Consider the following 15,567-nt stretch of genomic DNA (forward strand, 5'->3'; position numbering starts at 1 on the left):
TCCTGAAGTTGGCTCTCCCACCTCAGAGGCACAGCAATGACTCCTGGCTGGAGCACCAAGAGCCTTTCATCCACACGGCTCAGAATAAAAGGGAGAAAAATAGAAAGAAAGAAAGAAAGAAAGAGGGTAAAATAAAAGAAAGTAAAATAAAATAAAACAAAGTTATTAAAATGAAAAATAATTATTAAGAAAAAAAAATTTTAAAGCAAAAAAAAAAAACAAAAACGGATGGACAGAACCCTAAGACAAATGATGAAAGCAAAGCTATACAGACAAAATCACACACAGAAGCATACACATACACACTCACAAAAAGAGAAAAAGGGGAAAAAATAATATATCTTTGCTGCCAAAGTCCACCTCCTCTATTTGGGATGATTCATTGTCTATTCAGGTATTCCACAGATGCTGGGTACATCAAGTTGACTGTGGAGATTTAATCCGCTGCTCCTGAGGCTGCTTTGAGAAATTTCCCTTTCTCTTCTTTGTTCGCACAGCTTCTGGGGTTCAGCTTTGAATTTGAACCCGCCTCTGCATGTAGGTCGCCTGAGGGTGTCTGTTTTCGCTCAGACAGGACAGGGTTAAAGGAGCAGCTGATTCGGGGGCTCTGGCTCACTCATGCCTGGGGGAGGGAGGGGTACCGGTGCGGGGTAAGCCTGCGGCGGCAGAGGCCAACATGACATTGCACCAGTCTGAGGCGCGCCGTGCGTTCTCCCGGGGAAGTTGTCCCTGGATCACGGGACCCTGGTAGTGGTGGGCTGCACAGGCTCCCAGGAGGGGCAGTGTGGATAGTGACCTGTGTTTGCTCACAGGCTTCTTGGTGGATGCAGAAGCAGCCTTAGCGTCTCATGCCCGTCTCTGGGGTCCGCGCTGATAGCCGCGACTCGCGCCCGTCTCTGGAGCTCCTTTAAGCAGCGCTCTTAATCCCCTCTCCTCGCGCACTGTGAAACAAAGAGGGAAGAAAAATTCTCTTGCCTCTTTGGCAGCTCCGGACTTTTTCCCGGACTCCCTCCCGGCTAGCCGTGGCGCATTAGCCCCCTTCAGGCTGTGTTCATGCAGCTAACCCCAGTCCTCTCCCTGGGATCTGACTGAAGCCAGAGCCTCAGCTCCCAGCCCCCACCTGCCCCGGTGGGGGAGCCGACAAGCCTCTCGGGCTGGTGAGTGGTGGTCGGTGCCGATCCTCTGTGTGGGAATCTCTCTGCTTTGCCTTCTGCGCCCCTATTGCTGGCTCTCCTCCATGGCTCTGAAGCTTCCCCTCTCCACCACCTGCAGTCTCCACCCACGAAGGGGCTTCCTAGTGTGTGGAAACCTTTCCTCCTTCACAGCTCCCTCCCACTGGTGCAGGTCCCATCCCTATTTTTTGTCTCTGTTTTTTCTTTTTTCTTTTGCCCTACCCAGGTACGTGGGGGAGTTTCTTGCCTTTTGGGAGGTTTGAGGTCTTCTGCCAGCGTTCAATATGTGTTCTATAGGAGGAATTCCACATGTAGATGTATTTCTGATGTATCTGTGGGGAGGAAGGTGATCTCCATATCTTACTCTTCCACCATCTTGAAGCTCTACTCCAATTTTCAGTTCTAATTTTTTTAACATAGTATGATCTAGGGCTCCATCTTCATTCTTTTGCATGTCAATATCCAGTAGACTTAGCATCATTTGTTCAAAAGACCATTCTTTCCCATTCAGTTGTTTTGCCATCCTCGTAAAATATCAATTAGCCATAAATGTATACATTTATTTCTGGACTCTCAGTTCTATTCTATTGATCTATAAGTCTATCTTTATGTTAGCACCACACTGTGTTGATTACTATAGGTTTGTGGTAAGTTTTAAAATTAAAACTTGTGAATCTTTTCCCAAATTTCTTTTTCCACTTGGTTCTTTCTATGTGGATTTTAAGGTCACCATATCAATTTGTACAAAATGGTCAGCTGATATTTTACTAGAGATTTGCATTGAATCTATAGATATTTTTGTATTACCATCTTAAAAATATTGTCTTCCAATTCATGAACATGGAACTTCTTTCTATTTAGAGGTCCTCCTTAATTTCTTCCAATGATGTTTTGTACTTTTTAGTGTACAAGTCTTGAATTTATTTTGTTAAATTTATGCCTCAGTACTTTACTCTTTTTGATACTACTGTAAATGGGATTGTTTTCTTAATTTAGTTTTCAGGTTATTCATTAATAGTGTATAGAAATACAATGTATTTTTGTATATTGATTTTGTATCTTGCAACCTCGTTGTACTCCTTTATTAGTTCTAACTGTGTGTGTGTGCACATGTGCATGTATGTCTGTGTATTCCTTAGGATTTTCTATATACAAGATAAAGTAATCTGCAAATAGAGATAGTATTACCTCTTCAGACAGAGAACGACAAATACTGTATGATACTCTTTATACATGGAATGTAAAAAATAAAACAAAGTAGTGAATATAACAAAAAGGAAATAGACTCACAGATATAGAGAACAAACTAGTGTTTAGCAGTGGGGAGAGGGGAGGGGGAGGGGTAATATAGGGGTATGAGGTTAAGAAGTACAAACTATTATGTATAAAGTAAGCTACTCAGATATATTGTACACCACTGGAAATATAGCCAATTTTTATAATAACTATAAATGAGGCATAACCTTTAAAAATTGTGAATCACTATATTGTACACCTGTAACATATAATATTGTAATTCAAATATACTTCAGTTAAATAAAGAAGAACTTTCATTTCAGGGTCAATTTGACTGCAAGTGCCAAGTGTAACAGAGGCTCTAATCAAGAATCACTTCTATACTAAGGTCAAAATGCTGCATTAAGACAGTTCTGGACTGATGAATAAGGGAAAGATCTACTATGTTGAAAAGACACATTTGCCAAGCAGGATGTGATGCTCTTCAATATACGTTATTTAATTGAAATATTCATATCAACCCTGAATGCTAGGTTTAATTTCTTAACTTCTAATATTGAATAGAAATTTATACAGAATCACAGACAGAAGAGAGGAAACAGAGCCTGGGAACTTGATTGCATCATTACATGCATAATGCTCACATGACCACTTAAGTAGCATTCAAGGTTAAGACATTTTTTAAAACTCTTTTGTTATTCAAATAATCATCCAGTTCCATGTAGTAAGTTAAGACAAGCAGCAATCCCCAGTCCTCTTTCTCCTACTTCCTCTTTCCCAGAAGCAACCACTTTCATCTCTTTAAGCCAATTATACTAGAATTTCCTTCCAAATTTCTAGTATCTCAAAATAAATGTTTTATTGCTGTTATTAATTTTTAAGTTTTATGCATTAACTATTAGCATATTTATCAGTAAAGAAGATGAGAATTTAGCTCCCTTTCCTCTCACCATCTCATTACCACAACCACCACCTTTGCTCCCCTACCCAAACACACTTCCTCATACTTCCAATATACTCTTATTATAATTTTGGTTTGATTCATATTAAGTACTCATATTCATTATTATGACTATCTAAATACTATTTATAACTGATACATATAGTGGAATATGAGTAATCTTACTTTATTGTACAATTTTTATATAACCTAAAGGTGCCTATTACCTTTTCTGTTTTCCTTTATTTGGTTGGTAATTTTCAATGCACTTAGAACTAAATCTCTAATTCTACTCCAGTTCTCTAAATCTCCTCTCAAAATGTGCATTCATATCATTTCATTTCAATATCAACTGGAACCTTCTGGTAGCTCTAACCTGAAATTTTTGCCTTTTATGCATAGTTCCTGGTTGTCATTTTGGAACATCCTTCCACATTCATCCTGGTGTATTCCATTTGAACCTCTAATATGTTGGTATACTTTTCCCCCAATATTTCCTGTTTTCATTTTTCTTTCATTGCTCCCTTGTTATGTTGAACCCATTCACCTGTAGCTTTCTAGAAAAGGGTACATATGTCAGTTTTTGAGACCTTCAATATCTAAAAATTTCTTTATCCTCCTATTTGATTGGTATTTTAGCTAAATATAGAATTATAGATTGGCAGGATTGAGTCTTGGTTCCAGAGATTTTGATGATGTCAGATTTCCTGAAGATGTCTTTAAGTAAAAGTCTATCTCCATCCATCTTGGTGGGTACTTGGAGGACCCTTTAAATCCTCAGATTCAGCTCTTTCAGTTCTGAGAAAATCCTTTCAGTCGTTTCATGTATAACTTCCTCCCCACTATTTTATCGTTACACACTTCCTTTTATTTTGACCTCCTAAGACAGGACTTTTACTTCTCTATTTTGTTTTTAATCCTCCATATCTTCCACTTTTTGACCTACTTTAAAAATTTTTTCTTAACGTTCCCTTCCAAACTTTCTAGAGAGTTATTCATTTTTGCTATCATTTTTTTAAAATTTCTAAACGTTCTTACTCATTCCCTGTTACACACATGAAGTTCATGATTAAGATGCAGTCATCTACTTGAAAATATTAAAATATTAAATATTGAATTTATATATTTAATTATTTTATATTACATTGAAATATAGTTGATTAACAATGTTGTCTTAGTTTCTCTTTTTTTCTTTCTTTTTTAAACATCTTTATTGGCGTATAATTGCTCTACAATGGTGTGTTAGTTTCTGCTTTATAAGGGGGTGAATCAGCTATACATATAAATATATCCACATATCTCTTCCTTCTTGCATCTCCCTCCCTCCCACACTGCCTATCCCAGCCTACTAGGTGGTCACAAAGCACCGAGCTCATCTCCCTCTGCTATGCAGCTGCTTCCCACTAGCTGTCGTTTTTATATTTGGGAGTTTATATATGTCCATGCCACTCTCTCACATTGTCCCAGCTTACCCTTCCCCCCCCCCCCCGTGCCCTCAAGTCCATCCTCTAGTCAGTCTGCATCTTTATTCCTGTACTGCCCCTGGTTCTTCATGACCATTTTCTCTTTTTATTTTTTTTAGACTCCATACATATGTGTTAGCATACAGTGTTTATTTTTCTCTTTCTAACTTACGGCACTCTGTATGACAGACGCTAGGTCCATCCACCTCATTACAAATAATTCAGTTTCTTTTTTTTATAGCTGAGTAATATTCCATTGTATATATGTGCCACTTCTTTATCCACTCATCTGTCAATGGACACTTAGGTTGCTTCCATGTCCTGGCTATTGTAAATAGAGCTGAAATGAACATTGTGGTACATGACTCTTCTTGAATTATGGTTTTCTTAGGGTATATGCGCAGTAGTGGGATTGCTGGCTCGTATGGTAGTTCTATTTTTAGTTTTTTAAGGAACCTCCATACTGTTCTCCATAGTGGCTGTATCAATTTACATTCCGGCCAACAGTGCAAGACGGTTCCCTGTTCTCCACACCCTCTCCAGCATTTATTGTTTGTAGATTTTTTTGATGATGGCCTTTCTCACAGGTGTGAGGTGATACCACATTGTAGTTTTGATTTACATTTCTCTAATGATTAGTGATGTTGAGCGTTCTTTCATGTGTTCGTTGGCAATCTGTATATCTTCTTTGGAGAAATGTCTATGTAGGTCTTCTGCCCATTTTTGGATTTCGTTGGTTGTTTTTTTGATATTGAGCGGCATGAGCTGTTTGTATATTTTGTATATTAATCCTTTCTCTGTTGATTCATTTGCAAATATTTTCTCCCATTCTGAGGGTTGTCTTTTCATCTTTATGGTTTCCTTTGTTGTGCAAAAGCTTTTAACTTTCATTAGGTCCCATTTATTTTTATTTTTACTTCCATTTCTCTAGGAGGTGGTTCAAAAAGGATCTTGCTGTGATTTATGTCATAGTGTTCTGTCTATGTTTTCCTCTAAGAGTTTGACAGTGTCTGGGCTACATTTAGGGCTTTAATCCATTTTGAGGTTATTTTTCTGTATGGTGTTACAGAGTGTTCTAATTTCATTCTTTTACATGTAGCTGTCCAGTTTTCCCAGCACCACTTATTAAAGAGGCTGTTTTTTCTCCACTGTATATTCTTGCCTCCTTTATCAAAGATAAGGTGACCATAGGTGCATGGGTTTATGTCTGGGCTTTCTATCCTGTTCCATTGATCTATATTTCTGTTCTTGTGCCAGTACCATACTGTCTTGATTACTGTAGCTTTGTAGTATAGTCTGAAGTCAGGGAGCCTGATTCTTCCATCTCCGTTTTTCTTTCTCAATATTGCTTTGGCTATTCGGGGTCTTTTGTGTTTCCCTACAAATTGTGAAATTTTTTGTTCTAGTTCTGTAAAAATGCCAGTGGTAGTTTGATAGCGATTGCAATGAATCTGTAGATTGCTTTGGGTAGTAGAGTCATTTTCATAATGTTGATTCTTCCAATCCAAGAACATGGTATATGTCTCCATCTATTTGTACCATCTTTAATTTCTTTCATCAGTGTCTTACAATTTTCTGCACACAGGTCTTTTGTCTCCTCAGGTAGGTTTATTCCTAGATATTTTATTCTTTTTCTTGCAATGGTAAATGGGAGTGTTTTCTTAATTTCACTTTCAGATTTTTCATCATTAGTGTACAGGAATGCTAGAGATTTCTGTGCATTAATTTTGTATCCTGCTACTTTACCAAATTCATTGATTAGCTCTAGTGGTTTTCTGGTGGCAGCTTTACGATTCTCTATGTATAGTATCATGTCATCTGCAAACAGTGACAGCTTTACTTCCTCTTTTCTGATTTGGTTTCCTTTTATTTTTTTTTCTTCTCTGAGTCCTGTGGCTAAAACTTCCAAAACTACATTGAATAATAGTGGTGAGAGTGGGCAACCTTGTCTTCTTCCTGATAATAATGGAAATGGTTTCAGTCTTTCACCATTGACAACGATGTTGGCTGTGGGTTTGTCATATATGGCCTTTATTATGCTGAGGAAAGGTCCCTCTATGCCTACTTTCTGGAGGGATTTTATCATAAATGGGTGTTGAATTTTGTCGAAAGCTTTCTCTGCATCTATTGAGATGATCATATGGATTTTCTCCTTCAATTTGTTAATATGGTGTATCACGTTGATTGATTTGCGTATATTGAAGAATCCTTGCATTCCTGGAATAAACCCCACTTGATCATGGTGTATGATCCTTTAATGTGCTGTTGGACTCTGTTTGTTAGTATTTTGTTGATGATTTTTGCATGTATGTTCATCATTGATATTGGCCTGTAGTTTTCATTCTTTGTGACATCTTTGCCTAATTTTGGTATCAGGGTGATGGTGGCCTCGTAGAATGAGTTTGGGACTGTTCCTCCGTCTGCTGTATTTTGGAAGAATTTGAGAAGGACTGGTGTTTGCTATTCTCTAAATGTTTGATAGAATTTGCCTGTGAAGCCAGCTGGTCCTGGGCTTTTGTCTTTTGGAAGATTTTTAATCACAGTTTCAATTTCAGTGCTTGTGATTGGTCTGTTCATATTTTCTATTTCATCCTGGTTCAGTCTCAGCAGGTTGTGGTTTTCTAAGAATTTGTCCATTTCTTCCAAGTTGTCCATTTTTTTGGCATATAGTTGCTTGTACTACTCACTCATGATCCTTTGTATTTCTGCAGTGTCAGTTGTTACTTCTCCTTTTTCATTTCTAGATCTATTGACTGCAGTCTTCTCCCTTTTCTTCTTGATGAATCTGGCTAATGGTTTCTCAATTTTGTTTATCTTCTCAAAGAACCAGCTTTTAGTTTTACTGATCTTTACTATTATTTCCATCATTTCTTTTTCATTTATTTCTGATCTGATCTTTATGATTTCTTTCCTTCTGCTAACTTTGGGGGCTTTTTTGTTCTTCTTTCTATAATTGCTTTAGGTGTAAGGTTAGGTTGTTTATTTGAGATGTTTCTTTTTTCTTAAGGTAGGATTGTATTGCTATAAACTTCCCTCTTATAACTGCTTTTGTTGCATCCCATAGGTTTTGGGTTGTCGTGTTTTCATTGTCATTTGTTTCTATGTATTTTTTGATTTCCTCTTTGATTTCTTCAGTGATCTCTTAGTTATTAAGTAGTGTATTGTTTAGCCTCCATGTGTTTGTATTTTATAGATTTTTTCCTGTAATTGATATCTAGTCTCATAGCGTGTTGGTTGGAAAAGATCCTTGATACAATTTCAATTTTCTGAAATTTTCCAAGGCTTGATTTGTGACCCAAGATATGATCTACCCTGGAGAATGTTCCATGAGCACTTCAGAAGAAAGTGTATTCTGTTGTTTTGGGATGGAATGTCTTACAAATATCAATTAAGTCCATCTTGTTTAATGTATCATTTAAAGCTTCTATTTACTTATTCATTTTCATTTCGGATGATCTGTCCATTGGAGAAAGTGGGCTGTTATAGTCCCCTGCTATTATTGTGTTCCTGTTGATTTCCCGTTTTATGGTTGTTAGCATTTTCCTTATGTATTGAGGTGTTCCTATGTTGGGTGCATAAATATTACAATTTTTATATCTTCTTCGTGGTTTGATCCCTTGATCATTATGTATTGTCCTTCTTTGTCTCGTGTAATAGTCTTTGTTTTAAGGTCTGTTTTGTCTGATATAAGAATTGCTACTCCAGCTTTCTTTTGCTTTCCATTTGCATGGAATATCTTTTTCCATCCCCTCACTTTCAGTCTGTATGTGTCCCTAGGTCTGAAGTGGGTCTCTTGTAGACAGTATGTATACGGGTCTTGTTTTTTTATCCATTCAGCCAGTCTATGTCTTTTAATTGGAGCATTTAATCCATTTACATTTAACGTAATTATCAATATGTATGTCCCTATTCCCATTTTCTTAATTGTTTTGGGTTTGTTATTGTAGGTCTTTTCCTTCTGTTGTTTGCCCTGCCTAGAGAAGTTTCTTTAGCATTTGTTTTACAGCTGGGTTGGTGGTGCTGAATTCTCTTAGCTTTTGCTTGTCTATAAAGCTTTTAATTTCTCCATCAAATCTGAATGAGATCCTTGCTGGGTAGAGTAATCTTGGTTGTAGGTTTTTCCCTTTCATCACTTTAAATATGTCCTGCCACTGACTTCTGGCTTGCAGAGTTTCTGCTGACACATCAGCTGTTAACCTTATGGGGTTTCCCTTGTATGTTATTTGTTGTTTTTCCCTTGCTGCTTTTAATATTTTTTCTTTGTATTTAATTTTTGATAGTTTGATTAATATGTGTCTTGGTGGGTTTCTCCTTGGATTTGCCCTGTATGGGACTCTCTGCACTTCCTGGACTTGATTGAATATTTCCTTTCCCATATTAGGGGAGTTTTCAACTATAATCTCTTCAAATATTTTCTCAGACCCTTTCTTTTTCACTTCTTCTTCGGGGACCCCTATAATTCGAATGTTGGTGAGTTTAATGTTGTCCAAGAGGTCTCTGAGACTGTGCTCAATTCTTTTCATTCTTTTTTGTTTATTCTGCTCTGCAGTATTTATTTCCACTGTTTAATCTTCCATTTCACTTCTCCGTTCTTCTTCCTCATTTATTCTGCCATTGATTACCTCTAGAGAATTTTTAATGTCATTTCTTGTGTTGTTCATCATTGTTTGTTTGCTCTTAATTCTTCTAGGTCCTTGTTAAATGTTTCTTGTATTTTCTTCATTCTATTTCCAAGATTTTGGATCTTCTTTACTATCATTACTCTCAATTCTTTTTCAGGTAGACTGCCTATTTCCTCTTCATTTATTAGGTCTGGTGGGTTTTTACCTTGCTCCTTCACCTGCTGTGTGTTTCTCTGTCTTCTCATTTTGCTTAACTCACTGTGTTTGGGGTCTCCTTTTCACAGGCTGCAGGTCTGTAGTTCCCATTGTTTTCGTTGTCTGCCCCCAGTGGCTAAGGTTGATTCAGTGGGTTGCCTAGGCTTCCTGGTGGAGGGGACTAATGCCTGTGTTCTGGTGGATGAGGCTGGATCTTGTTTTTCTGGTGGGCAGGTCCGCATCTGGTGGTGTTTTTGGGTGTCTCTGACCTTGCTATGATTGCAGGCAGCCCCTCTGCTAATGGGTGGGGTTGTGTTCCTCTCTTGCTAGTTGTTTGGCATAGCGTATCCAGCACTGTAGCTTGCTGGTTGTTGAGTAGAGCTGGGTCTTGATGTTGAGGTGGAGAGCTCCGGGAGATATTTGCCATTTGATATTATGTGGAGCTCAGAGGTCCCTGTAGGACTAAAGTCCTGAGCTCGTCTCTCCAACCTCAGCGGCACAGGTCTGATGACTGGCCAGAGCACCAAGACCCTGTCATCCACACGGTTCAGAATAAAAGGGAGAAAAGAAAGAAAGGAAGGAAGGAAGGTAAAGAAAATAAACTTATTAACATAAAAAATAACTATTAGAAATAAAAAAAATTTAAGTAATAAATAAAAGAAAGAAAGAAGAGAGCAACCAAACCAAAAAACAAATCCACCAATGATAACAAGCCCTAAAAACTATACTAAAAAATAAAAAAAAAAAAACAGGCAGAACCCTAGGACAACTGGTAAAAGCAAAGTTATACAGACAAAATCACACATAGAAGCATACACACACACTCACAAAAAGAGAAAAAGGGGAAAATATATATATATCGTTGCTCCCAAAGTCCACTTCCTCAATTTGGGATCATTCGTTGTCTATTCAGGTGTTCCACAGATGCAGGTACATCAAGTTGACTGTGGAGATTTAATCCACTGCTCCTGAGGCTGCTGGGAGAGATCTCCCTTTCTCTTCTTTGTTCACACAGCTCCTGGGGTTCAGCTTTGGATTTGACCCCGCCTCTGCATGTAGGTCACCTGAGGGCGTCTGTCCTTCGCTCAGACAGGAGGCGGTTAAAGTAGCAGCTGATTAGGCGGCTCTTGCTCACTCAGGCAGGGGGAGGGATGGGCACGGAATGCGGGGTGAGCCTGCAGCGGCAGAGGCTGATGTGATGTTGCACCAGTCTAAGGCATGCCATGTGTTCTCCCTGGGAAGTTGTACCTGGATCACGGGACCCTGGTAGTGGTGGGCTGCACAGGCTCCCAGTTGAGGAGGTGTGGATAGTGACCTGTGCTTGCACACAGGCTTCTTGGTGGCAGCAGCAGCAGCCTTAGCATCTCATGCCCCCATCTCTGGTGTCCGCACTGATAGCCACGGCTCGCTCCCGTCCCTGGAGCTCGTTTTAGCGGTGCTCTTAATCCCCTCTCCTCGCGCACTGTGAAACAAAGAGGCAAGAAAAAGTCTCTTGCCTCTTTGGCGCTCCAGACCTTCTCAAGACACACTCTCACCTAACTGTGGCGCACTAGCCCCCTTCAGGATGTGTTCACGCAGCCTACCCCAGTCCTCTCCCTGCGATCCGAGCTCCGAAGCCAGAGCCTCACCTCCCAGCCCCAAGCACCTCGCAGGTGAGCAGACAAGCTTCTTGGGCTGATGAGTGCTGGCCGGCACTGGTCCCCTGTGCTGGAAACTCTCCACTTCCCCCACTGCACCCCTGTTGCTGTGCTCTCCTATGTGGCTCTGAAGCTTCCCCCCTCTGCCACCCACAGTCTCTGCCAGTGAAGGGGCTTCCTAGTGTGTGGAAACCTTTCCTCCTTCACAGCTCCCTCCCACTGGTGCAGGTCCCATCCCTGTTCTTTTGTCTCTGTTTTCTCTTTTTTCTTTTGCCCTATCCAGGTACGTGGGGAGTTTCTTGCTTTTTGGGAGGTCTGAGTTCTTCTGCCAGAGTTCAGTAGGTGTTTTGAAGTTGTTGTTCCACATGTAGATGTATTTCTGATGTATTTGTGGGGATGAAGGTGACCTCCACGTCTTACTCTTCCGCCATCTTGAAGCTCCCTTTTGAGTTAGCTTCAAGTGCACAGCAAAGTGATTCAGTTATACATATACATGTATCTATTCTTTTCCAAATTCTTTTCCTATTTAGGTTGTTGCAGATTACTGAGCAGAGTTCCCTGTGCTATACAGTAGGTTCTTGTTGATTAACTATTTTAAATACAGTACTGTGTATATGTCAATTTCAAACTCCTAATTTATCCTACTCCACCTTTCGCCTTTGGTAACCCAAGTTTGTCTTCTACATCTGTCAGTCTGTTTCTGTTGTGTACGTAAGTTCATTTTTAATTTTTTTTTAGATTATGCATATAAGCAGTATCATATGATATTTGTCATTCTCTGTCTGACTTATAAAGTTATATATTTTGAGCAAAGTTATACATTTTAAGTATTTCTCTCCCTCTACTGTCTTCTACTTGCCTTTGATCTGTTTTCGCCTCTTTCTTTCATGTTCAGGAATTTGCTTGACTGTGAGGGACTTCCCATGATGACTGAAGAGTGGGGAGCTAGATAGCTAAATGAAAGTTCAAGTTGCATATATGGGGATTGTTAACTCTGGGCTTCATTTCACTGATCCATTTTTAAGGAAAATTGGAATATTTAAACTTTTTTTTATCCTTAGTCCTACCACTACTCCCATTTCCAGAGGTTTCCATTGCTGCCAATTCTTGAGTATTGAGGATTCTCCACTATGGGCATACCTTGTTTTACTGTGCTTTGTTTTATTGTGCTTCACAGATACGTTTTTCACAAATTGAATTTTTGTTGCAACCCTGTGTTAAGCAAATCTATCGGCACCAACCAATATTCGAAGAGATTATAGTTGAAAACTTCCCTAAAATTGGAAAGAAAATAGCCACAGAACTCCAGGAAGTGCAGAGTGCCCCTCACAGGATAAACCCAAGGAGAAACACACAAAGACACATATTAATCAAACTATCAAAAATTAAATACAAAAAAAATTTAAAGCAGCAAGGGAAAAGCAACAAATAACATACAAGGGAATCCCCATAAGGTTATCAGCTGATTTTTCAGCAGAAACTCTGCAGCCCATAAGGCAGTGGCTAGATACATTTAAAGTGATGAAAGGGAAAAAACTACAACTAAGATTTCTCTACCCAGCAAGGATCTCATTCAGATTTGAAGGAGAAATCAAAAGCTTTACAGACAAGCAAAAGCTAAGAGAATTCAGCACCACCAAATCAGCTTTACAACAAATGCTAAAGGAACTTCTCTTGGTGAGAAACACAAGAGAAGAAAAAGACCCACAAAAACAAACCCAAAACAATTAAGAAAATGGCAATACGAACACACATATCGATAATTACCTTAAATGTAAACGGATTAAATGCTCCCACCAAAAGACACAGAATGGCTAAATGGATACAAAAACGAGACCCACATATATGCTGTCTACAAGAGACCCACTTCAGACCTAGGGACACATACACACTGAAAGTGAGGGGAAGAAAAAAGATGTTCCAAGCAAACGGAAATCAAAAGAAAGCTGGAGAAGCAATACTCATATCAGATAAAATAAACTTTAAAATAAAGAATGTTACAAGAGACAAGGAAGGACACTACATAATGATCAAGGGATCAATCAAAGAAGAAGATATAATAATTATAAATATTTATGCATTCAAAATAGGAGCACCTCAATACATGAGGCAAATGCTAACAGCCATAAAGTGGAAATCAGCAGTAATACAGTAACAGTGGGGAACATTAACTCCCCACTTACAGCAATGGACATATCATCCAGACAAAAAATTAATAAGGAAACACAAGCTTTAAATAACACAACAGACCAGACAGACTTAATTGATATTTATAGGATATTCCACCCAAAAGTGAGAGAATACACTTTCCTCTCAAGTGCACATGGAATATTCTCCAAGACAGATCACATTGTGGGTCACAAATCAAGCCTCAGTAAATTTAAGAAAACTAAATTGTATCAAGTATCTTTTCTAACCACAATGCTATGAGATTAGAAACCAATTACAGGGGGAAAACTGTAAAAAACACAAACACATGGAGACTAAACAATATGCTACTAAATAACCAACAGATCACTGAAGAAATCAAAGAGGAAATCAAAAAATACCTACAAACAAATGACAATGAAAACACGATGACCCAAAACCTATGTAATGCAGCAAAATCCATTCTAAGAGGGAAGTTTATAGCAATACAATCCTACCTCAAGAAACAAGAAAGAACTCAAACAAACAACCTAACCTTACACCTAAAGCAAATAGAGAAAGAAAAAGGACAAAAATTAAACCACCAAAGTTAGTAGAAGGAAGGAAATCATAAAAATCAGAGCAGAAATAAATGAAATAGAAATGAAGAAAACAACAGCAAAGACCAATGAAAATAAAAGCTGTTTTTGAGAAGACAAAAAAAAATTGATAAAACTTTAGCCAGACACATCAGGAAAAAAAGGGAGAGGACTCAAATCAATAAAATTAGAAATGAAAAAGGAGAAGTTACAACTGACACCACAAAAATTCAAAGGATGATAAAAGACTACCACACGTAACTCTATGCCAATAAAATGGACAACCTGGAAGAAATGGACAAATTCTTAGAAATGTACAACCTTCCAAGACTGAACCAGGAAGAAATAGAAAATATAAACAAACCAATCATAAGAAATGAAATTGAAACTGTAATTAAAAATCTTCCAACTGAGAGGCGTGGGCAGCTTCGAGGCTGGTGGACTCACCAGCCTGAGGGAGCACGCTGCTGGCCGGACTTGGCCTCACTCCCGGAGATGGGTGGCATTCGAGGTGGCACATCCTGGCTGGAGGTACTGGGCCCGCTCGAGTGGCGGCAGCGGTGGTGATCAGACCAGCGCGATGGGAGCGGCAGCGGGGAGTGGCCTCCAGGGCGCGGCACAGCGGGGAAGATGACCGGGTGTTGCAGCATGCTCCTCGTGCTGCTCTTGCTCTCTGGCATGCTCCAGGCCCACAATGGGGATCTTACAGCCAGGAAGACAGACCTGCAAGGCTGAATGCTCTGAAGAAGATTACAGGGCATTAATCGCCCAAAATATTCTGGAAGGAGAGAAGGTCCTCAAAGACAGGTAACTCTTGCCACGGTGGAAGGCATGGCTAGATGCATGGACGAAATGCCGAACAAGTCTGATGGCACACCTATCACCCAGTGTCATGCCTGCCTTGTGAGGTGGTGGGTGTGCAACCAGCATTGTCAAATGAAGCCATGAATGAGCCAGAAAACACTGACACCACAGTGTTTCTGTGTCCCCTCCATCAACTCACAGACAAGCAGGAGCTGCTCTGAATGTTCAAATAAATGGCACACATGACAAACCAAAACAAAAAAAAAATATTCCAACAAACAAAAGTCCAGGACCAGATGGCTTCACGTGCAAATTTTATCAACCATTAAGAGAAGAGTTAACACCTATCCTTCTCAAACTGTTCCAAACACTTGCAGAGGGAGGAACACTCCCAAACACGTTCTACGAGGGCATCATCACCCTAATACCAGAACCAGACAAAGATGTCACACACAAAAAAATTACACACCAATATCACTCATGATCTTAGACACAAAAATCCTCAACAAAATACTAGCAAACAGAATCCCACTACACATTAAAAGGATCATACACCATGATCAAGTGGGACTTACCAGACGGATGCAAGGATTCTTCAATATATGCAAATAAACCAATGTGATACACCATATTAACAAACTGAAGAATAAAAACCATATTATAGTCTCACTAGATACAGAAAAAGCTTTTCACAAAATTCAACATCCATTTATGATAAAGACTATCCAGAAAGTGGGCATAGAGGGAACCTACCTCAACATAATAAAGGCCA

General features: G+C 39.2%; 1 protein-coding gene across 5 annotated transcripts in view; it reads right to left on the reverse strand.

Moving 5' to 3' along the window:
- The window catches only part of OPHN1 (oligophrenin 1), a 594,537-nt gene that overhangs the window by 288,619 nt on the left and 290,351 nt on the right, over positions 1 to 15,567 (reverse strand). The gene's annotated exons all lie outside the window — the stretch shown is intronic.

The sequence above is a fragment of the Balaenoptera acutorostrata genome, chromosome X, assembly GCF_949987535.1.
Source record: "Balaenoptera acutorostrata chromosome X, mBalAcu1.1, whole genome shotgun sequence".
Taxonomy (NCBI): Eukaryota; Metazoa; Chordata; class Mammalia; order Artiodactyla; family Balaenopteridae; genus Balaenoptera; species Balaenoptera acutorostrata.